This window comes from Microcebus murinus, chromosome 5 (genome assembly GCF_040939455.1).
Source record: "Microcebus murinus isolate Inina chromosome 5, M.murinus_Inina_mat1.0, whole genome shotgun sequence".
NCBI classification, from domain to species: Eukaryota; Metazoa; Chordata; class Mammalia; order Primates; family Cheirogaleidae; genus Microcebus; species Microcebus murinus.
Genome location: NC_134108.1, coordinates 67,554,723 through 67,563,950, shown reverse-complemented (window position 1 = coordinate 67,563,950; position 9,228 = coordinate 67,554,723).

The following is a 9,228-nucleotide window of genomic DNA, read 5'->3' as shown; positions in this document are numbered from 1 at the left end:
ACAAAGCTCAGAGCAGAACTAAATAAAATGGAAACAAAAAACCCCACAAAAAACAAAAAAACCACAAACACACACACACACAAAACAAAAAGCTCAGTGAAAATTGTTTTAAAAGAAGATAGACAAATGGCCATTAAACATATGAAAAAAATGCTCACTGTCACTAATCATCAAGGAATTGCAAATTAAAACCACAATGAGATACCACCTTACCCCTTTCAGAAGGCCATTATTAAAAATTCAAAAAAGAATAGATGCTGGCATGGATGCAGAGAGAAAGTAATGCTTGTACACGATTGGTGGGACTGCCAATTAGTACAACCTTTATGGAAGACAGGAGATTCCTCAAAGAAATAAATGTTGTCCTACCATTTGATGCAGCAATGCCACTGCTGGGAATCTACCCAAAAGGAAATGAAGTCATTTTATCAAAAAGACACCTGCACTTGAATGTTTATTGCAGCACGATTTGCAATTGCTAAGATGTGGAATCAACCTAAGTACCCTTCAATTCATGAATGAATAAAGAAAATGTGATATATAGTATACTCAGCCATAAAAGGGAATGAAATAGTGTCATTTGCAGCAATGTGGAGGGGACTGGAGACCATTGTCCTAAGTGAAGTATCTCAGGAGTGGAAAACCAAGCACCACATGTTCTCACTACTAAGTGGGAGCTAATGGATGGGTATACACGGGCACAAAGTGATATAAAGGACGTAAACAACCCAGGAGGGGGTAGGGTGGGAAGGTGAGTGTGGGATAAAAACTTACCTATTGGGCACAATGAACACTATTCTGGTGTTAGACACACCAAAAATCCTAGCTTAAGCATTACACAAGATATTCATGTAATAAAAACACTTGTACCTCCTTAATTAATATTTTGAAATAAAAAAATTAAAAATGCAAAAAAAGAAATGGTGATCTTTTCTTTTTGTGCCTTTTTTACTATTCTGCCAAACTTTAATATGGGTAGCTCATATAATGAATCAAAAATTATATCCATGCAACAACATAAAAGACGTGGTGTAGTATTTAAATGTACCTTACTTCCAAGCTCAAATAGCAAATATTGTACTTATTGAAGATAATAGTATCATGTGAGATCACATTTGATAAGTGCAGATTGTTTAGATGGTAATAGATTTTTTTGCTACCTATGGTTGTGATTGTTTCAGTCTCATCTCTCTAACTAGATAACAACTACCTTGCCATAAGACAAATGCCACAATAGCAAACCTTTATTGGGTGCTAACTATGTAAGACACATATACTGTCATTAAGCCATAACACCAACCCTCTGAGAGAAGCATGATTATTATAGTATTAGCAATTTTCAGATAAAAAAACTGAGGCAGAGAGTGTATATGGAACTTGCCTAGGGTCATGCTACTAGTAAATGGTCCAAGCCAAGTGAAATTCTTAACTGGGGCTCTTGGAACTGTGGCTTTCATTGAGTAACACCTTCCAGGGCAGTTTTCCCTCTGCACAGAAGCAAGATGCCAGAAACATAGTCTAAAAACTCTACCTAGGAACCTATTATACCATTCCAGCAATTTTCAGCAACTGCTGCATGCAATGCTATAGGTGTGTCATTTTCCCACTGTAGTTGGCAGAAGTGAAAAAAAGAGTTTGTGGGTTGGTTTGGATCAGGGTGGGTATTGGGATAAAATGAGAAGCATCAGGTGAAAATAATTTGGCAATTTGTTTTCATTACTGAAAATATATATATAAAAGTATGTTCCAGCTCAAAAATATGCTTTAAAAAATTTGTACTTTATACAGATAAGCAGAAGCCACATAGGCTGAACTTGGCCAGGACACAACAGGTTGGCTGCTGGGAACTTCAAGTGTGGGAGGACAGGTAGCATAGCAGCAGTAGCCATGGGCCTCTGCCTTAACGGTCTCTGGGTATGCCATTAGAAAAGCAAAGAACTTTTCTTTTTTTTAATTGAGAAAGTTCTATGCACGTGTTAAAAAAAATGTACAAAAGGGAATACAGTGAAAAGTCATCTCCCACCCACAACTCTCATTTCCTTTCCCCAGAGACAGCCATTGTTACCAATTTCTTAAGTGTTCTTCCAGAAATATTTTATGCATAAAAGAATATTCAATATTTGTGTGTATGCTCTTTGAAACACACACATGGTATCAAATTACACCCACCTCTCTTTTCTCCCCTTAATATGTCTTGGCAGAGTTGCCATATATAGTTGCACACAAGGCACTTGGTTGAGGGGAGAGTGGGAGTTGGAATTTAGTAAACCGTTCTCTGTCAGGAGTCTGGGTCTGCCTGGAAGAGGGCACCTTTTCTTAATTTGCTCAAAGGTGCCATCTTAGGCTCTGGAGTTTGTCCACGTCCGCGCATCTGGATCTACTTCACTCTTTTTCATCGTTGCAGAGTATTTTGTTGTAGTGGACGAATTATACTTTATTTAACCATAATAGTGTCCTATTAGTGGACATTTGGGTTCTTTCTAATCTTTTGAGCACATCTGAGGAGTAAGTTTGGGGATGCCATTTTTGGGATTTTGAAACATTTGGTTTAAAATGAGGAACAAAATATGTTAATTTTAAAAGATCTGAATTCCAGAGATATTTCTTCTTTAATTTTTGTAAACAATATTTTAAATTCTCATCCACTATTAGCCTTGATAATTGCCTTCCAGCTGCCATAGGAAGTGTTTGCTTCTTCTCTTGGGCCCTAATCGTTCCCAGCGGGTGCCTTTCCTCTTCAAGCTGTCCTCACCACTCCCAGAACTGTCTCTATCGGCAGGCTCCTAGACTTGAGCAATACTCTTCCTTGTTCCTGGGGAGGTTCTTATTCACTGAAATTCAGAAGGCTAAAAATTTCCCACCTTATTCCATGGGAGGGTGTGGTGCATTCTTATGCCTCTGAAGTCCTCAGCTTTCCTACTATTAGATGTCAATAAATCTCTAGGTTCTCTAAAATACAGAGATAGTATAAGGCTGAAGTGAAGGGATTCACGTGAAGGAATTTTTATTCATAGAGGCAACGTGGTATAGTAAACAGGACAAGGCCTTTAGGATCAACTGAATAGGGACTGGAATGCTTGCTCTGCCATACTTGATAATGGATTGTGAAAAGCAATTTGCATATAGCAGGCAATCAGTAACTGGGATTAATAATGATGACGATGATGATGATTGGGGGTACTCTGTGAATGAATAAGGAAACAGATATGTCCTGAGAACTGTGGTAGGTGGTCTATAGATGTTAACTGATGTCACCCCACAGAGCAGGCATCATACCTCCATTTTAAAGAGAAGACCAGAGAGGTGAAATAACTTGTTCAAGGGTTCGCAGCTGCCAGGGAGCAGGGGTAGTATATAAGGCATGTGCTCTCATATGCCAGTTGATGCTCCTTTCCTAGATATGAATAATAATTTTTTTTTTTTTTAGGGAAGTAAGCAATGTTTTAATGGTGTTCCGAATAGTGAGTTAAACAGGTTCATTCTCTCTCTTTTCTATAGACCATTTCTTTCAAACAACTTACATGTAGCATTTGAATTTTAAGAGTAGTTTTTCTCAGTAGCAATGCAAAAGATGGCTGTTAACTCGACAGATATACTAACAAGAAGGTTCAGGTTTCTGAAAAATTAATAAAGAAGTCCTCATGAAGAAACCTTTGATCCGCAATTCTGTAAAAATGTATTGTCACAATAAAGAAGTGCTTTGCTGATCTTCCCTGTAGCCTTGAATATTTTACTGTGTTCTATGTGTTTTTCTTAGTGCATACTTCAGCCCTAAAGAAAGTTTTCTATATTTTTTATCCTCTGCATTTATCTTTCCACCTATGAAACATATCAGGTTCTTAATTCCTTTCTCCATTGCTAAACCCAAATCTTATTTTTCTTATCTTGTTCCAAGTTTATGGTAGTAGATTTTCCTGTTTCTTATCTCTTTTTTGAGAAATGTGACTTGTAGGGTACCTTCTGGGGGTAGAAGAAAGGAAGATAAGGCAGCCTTGGGGGAAATGATGCCATGAAGCTCTGCCTGTTTGGAAAGCTAACACGCGTAGGTAGTCGCATGCCTGACCTCTGAACTAAATCATTGGTTACATGTGTCCTTATAAGGAGTTTGAAGGATTCACTTGGTGAATGCTGCTTTCAAAATGGGCAAACATTTTCTCATTTCCTCTTTGTAAACAACATCTTTCTTCTTTTTAGGAAGATCTACTATGCTGATCAGGCTAAAAGACAAATCTTTAACATTTTTTTTGTGCTTTATATTGTGAAAATTTAACTTTCAGTGAAACTTGATGCCATTTAAACATTGAATGAAAGTTATGTGCGTGCATCCGATACAAACATTTACCAGGGGCCCACTGTGTACAGGAATAGCACAGGGTGGATGCATGGATAAAGTGATGTCCCAGTCTTTTGTGGATTGGTTTGCCAGATAAAATACAGGGCACCAGATGAAATGCAGGATAAAATTTGGATTTCAGGTAAACAATGAGTAATTTTTAAAAGTATAAGTATGTCTCATGCAATATTCAAAACATACTAAAAATTATTCATTGTTTATCTGAAATTTAGATTTAACCAGCATCCTGTATTTTAATTTGCTAATTGTGGCATCTCTAATTGTGGGAGACTGACATAAATAAGTGATCCTATGATAGTGGGATAAATGCTGTGGTAGGGGCACTCTAAAACATTCCAGCAGTCATCTCTGTGATGTTTGCAGAGAAGAAACTCTGGTAGGGGACAAAGGGGAAGCCTGACCAAGGGATATGTTACTAGGCTGATGGGCCAGAGAGCTGGAGCTTCACAGTGCCCCGGCCTTTGGGACATGGGGATAATCAAGCAGAGGCTTGTGAAAATGCTGTGTTCCCCCATATGTACATTAATTAAAATCCTTCCTGCTACAGCTCCCATCCCCAAAGACAATCACTCTCAAGAAAACTATTGATGTTGACGTTTTAGGTGCCTATTGGATCCTGTATTTTATTTGGGCAGTTTAGTTTCCATGTCCTTTTGTCTCTAGCTGTCAAAAAAATGGCAAACAAATATTTATTTGTTCAATAACTGTAGTGCTAAAACTATAGTATTCTTGGTCACCTAGGAAGGATGGGGGAAAAGGCAAGGGACAAATGTTACAGAATCATCAAATAGATTCCTGCTCTTGATCAGCTCGTTGTGTGTATGTGTGTGTGTGTGGTGGGGTGGTGGGGGGGGGGGAGAGCAGTGGAAATGTGGACTGGGGTAAGGAAAACCTAGAACCAAATACTCACGAAAGAGTCATGCTGTTTCAAGCCAAGTCCATCACAACCAAAGACCTGGAATTTATCTTCATAGGATTTGACCTTAATACTTAAGTGTTAACGGAGTAATGTGGGTTTCGTGTCCCAAAGGCACCTGGAGAAGGTGAGTTTGAGTTCAATCTTGAAGGTCTGGAATTTGAGTGGGTGCAGAGGAGGAAAAAGGGCACTGCTCAGGGGGAGAATAACCTATTCAAAGGCATGTTTTAGTATGTCACGTACATGTGTGCATATGCACGTGCACATGTGTTTGTGTATGTGTGTCAGGAGGATCACTGGGACAGGTTGGCATGAAGGTAAGAGGGTGAGGCGATCCGAGGAGGATCACTGGGACAGGTTGGCATGAAGGTAAGAGGGTGAGGCGATCCGAGGACTTAGACTAAGAAGTAGAAAGGTTATTTGTTAACTGATTAGATTTCAGACTCGATGAGAAAGCTAAAGAAATTTATCCCGCCAAACATAAAAATTGATACATGGAATTTTCTGGGGCATGTCTGTAAAAGTAGGGCAAGATAGTGGTTTGAGATAACATCTTGGATAACTCAAGGGCTGTCCTATTTTTGACTGAGTTACTCAGGAATTCAGAAAATTACTTCACAGAAGTTACGTTCTTGCAATCATATTCTGCCAGAGGCTTCTAGCAGGTGGTATATTAGGAAAAACATTTACATAAAAGATGATAAAGAGTCATTTTATTATCCTCCTAATCCATGTTATACCTTAATTGCCTTATGGAAAAATCCTTTTTGCTTGGCCTTCTTTCTTGCACAGAAATATAGATCATGACTGCTGAAGACATAACTGCAGTCTTTTGCTGCTGCAGGAAAATGCGTTATTGTTGCGCTGGGTGTTTTATTAAAGGTTTCTGAAGAGGCTGAGTTTCTTTATCTAAAATTCACAGAAAAACCTCAGGCTAAGAGCCTAAAAATTAGAATTATTTGCCTGAAATCTCTTCCATTCACTCTCTGTTGCTCCTTTTCTTTCTGTCTCTTTTCTTACTTTGCTGATTATTTTACCTTGGCTTTGTGCGGCCATAATATTTTCAACCAATCTATTACTTTTAACCACTCTTGACTCAATACCTGAGAGAAAATGTTTGATTTTTTTTTTTTTTCCTCTCTTGCTGAGATCAGGGAGGGTAGGAGATTTAACCTGAATATTCCTTTTCCTGAATTAAGAAGGACTAATAGTCTGGAATTCCCAGGAGAAGATAATTTGGAGAATTCTGCCTTAGAACAAGCATTCCAGTGGAGCTGTTTTCTCTGCGTGTTGATTTCCCTTCTTGTAGGTTATCTCTTTATTGCAGAACCACAGACCTTGAACGGGTCTCCAGAGGATGTCTAGGGATGGCTCACTGCCTCAGGCAGGCACAGACCATAAGAGTGGCATGAAGTTAGATTCTGGGCCCAAACAGCCATTCGAGAAAGTGCTCCATAAACCTTTGTTGTTAATAAATAAAAAAATTCTCTGAGATGTTCTGCTAACTTTTATGATCAACATTATGGCCAGTTGCTAAATCACCTCTAGAAGTTGACCATAAATCCATTTTTTAGATGTGTATTGTCTAACAGGGTAGTTGTTCTTTGTAACTTTCCACTTTCACACTTAAAATAGATAAAAAAACATATATCTATGTTTCCAAAGGTTTGCATCTCTGTGTTAATGGAAAAACCCAAACTCTGTAAAATAGTTTGAAGAGGTTTATTTTGAGCTGAATATGTATAACTGTAGCCCAGAGTTTTGCAGTCTCAAGAGTTCTTGAAAGAGTGTGCCCGAGATGGCCAGGTTATAGTTTGGTTTTATACATTTTAGGGAGATAGGAAGTGTGGGTAAAATCATAAATGAATACATGGAAGGTATATATTGGTTTGGCTTGAAAAGGTGGAACACTTTACAGGTTATAGGTGGGTTTAAAGATTCTTTGATTTGTAATTGGTTAAAGAAATAAAGCTAAAGACTTGGAATCAGTGGAAAGGAATGTTTTAAGATAAGGAAGTCTGTTAATCATAGAGCAAGCCACAATATACTGACTCAAAGTGATCTGTTAGGTAGGTTGATGGCTTGCTGGCATGACTTAACCTTTGCCTTGCATGGCCTTAGGTTCTGTCTGCCATTGGTCTAAACTCCCAAAGGGAGAAGGTCCGACCTCCCTTCCCTTCATGTCTGGGAATGGAACTCAGTTTTTAGGGTCTTCTGGGGTTCCTTTGGCTAAGAAGGAATCTATTCAGTTGACAGTGGGGTTCAGGATTTTGTTTTTAGTTTACGTAATATTGCATGGTTTCTACTATTTACTAAAATGTTTTTCACCCCAAACTAAATATCAGGATGACCAAAGGATTAGTTCCCAGCCTTTGTATTTCAGCTCCCATTACCACAGCCCAGTGACACTGATTGCATTTTTCTCATATGAAAGCCCAAGTTCTATTACCCAGGAACATGTGGTATACTTAATTTTAACTTTTCAGGAAAGACATTTCATATCCTGTTAATATTTAGTTTGTGACTTTCTCCAGACCTTACAGAGTAGACTAGGCCTTGTGGACCTTGTAGTAATGGTAGTGTGTGTGTGACTTCAAACAGTAGCATTTGTCATTTTACTGAAGCACAGATTTGAGTTTCAGAGACTATAAGGCTGGTGTCAGAGCCAGTCCCATTGCAAGTGCTGGTCCTGTCCTTGCATCCTCTCCCAGTGGCACTTTGTTTTTCTCCAAAGTGGTATTTGCACATTTGGGAGTGTGAGAAGGTCTCAATGCTCATCCCTCACTAGTATCATAAAACACTGTACTGTATGAACTGTGTGAAATCACAGTTTTCAAGTGTACTCTGCTTTTGATGGCTACTGTTCTAATGGTTTATAGTTATTTTGTTATTGTTTTGTTCTAAGTAAACTTTTATTGATAATATCATATTAGTCTTCTTGGGCTGCTATAACAAAATACCATAATCTGGGTGGCTTGAACAACATTTATTTCTCATGGTTCTGGAGGTTGAAAAGTCTAAATCAAGGTACTAGCTGATTTGGTTCCTGATGAGGGCCCCCTTCTTGGCTTGCAGGCAGTTACCTTCTTGCTGTGTCTTCACATGACAGAAAGAGAGAGTGACTAAGCTCCCTGGTGTCTCTTCTTATAAGGACAATAATCTTATCACAAGGACTCTGTTCTCATGACCTCATATAAAACTAATTACCTCCCAAAGGCCCTATCTTCAAATACCATTATACTGGGGGTTAGAGCTTCAACATATAAATTTTTGTGGGGGAAAAAATTCAGTCCATAGCATATAGAATACAATACCATTATATTAATAAATATACAAATTATAAGTGCACAGTTCAATAAATTTTCATAGGGTGAGCAGACCTGTGTAACCAATGTCTAGAAGAAAAAATTATCAGCAGCACCCAGAAGCCCTCCATCCTGGCCCCAATGGTACCACTGTCCTGATTTCTAACACCATTGATTAATTTTGCCTGTTTTTGAACTATTAAATATTTTCTGAAGAATATTCACAGCAGCACTCTTCATAATAGCCTAAAAGTAGAAAAAATTTGGTGAAAATGTATCCCCATTTCTGTTAGGTCCAAAACCCAATAGGTATGTATTTTCATCTTTATTAGATACTGCCAAAGAATTTTATAAATTGTTGGAACAATCTACACCTCCATGAGTTTGCGAGTTCTTATTGCTCCACATCTACACCAACATTTTGTATTGTCAGTCTGTTTTATTTTAGCCATTCTGATGGTGATGATGGTATCCCATGTGATTTTAATTTGTGCTCCCCTGATGAGTAATAAAGTTGAGCATCCTTTCATATTTTTTAAATTACAGGTGTTTTTCATTAGGATTCTATAACTTTTAAGCAGTCATTTCAACTTTGCGTCATCTAAAGGACTAAGTTGGGTAATTTTAATGCAATTTTAATTCTTCATTTCAAT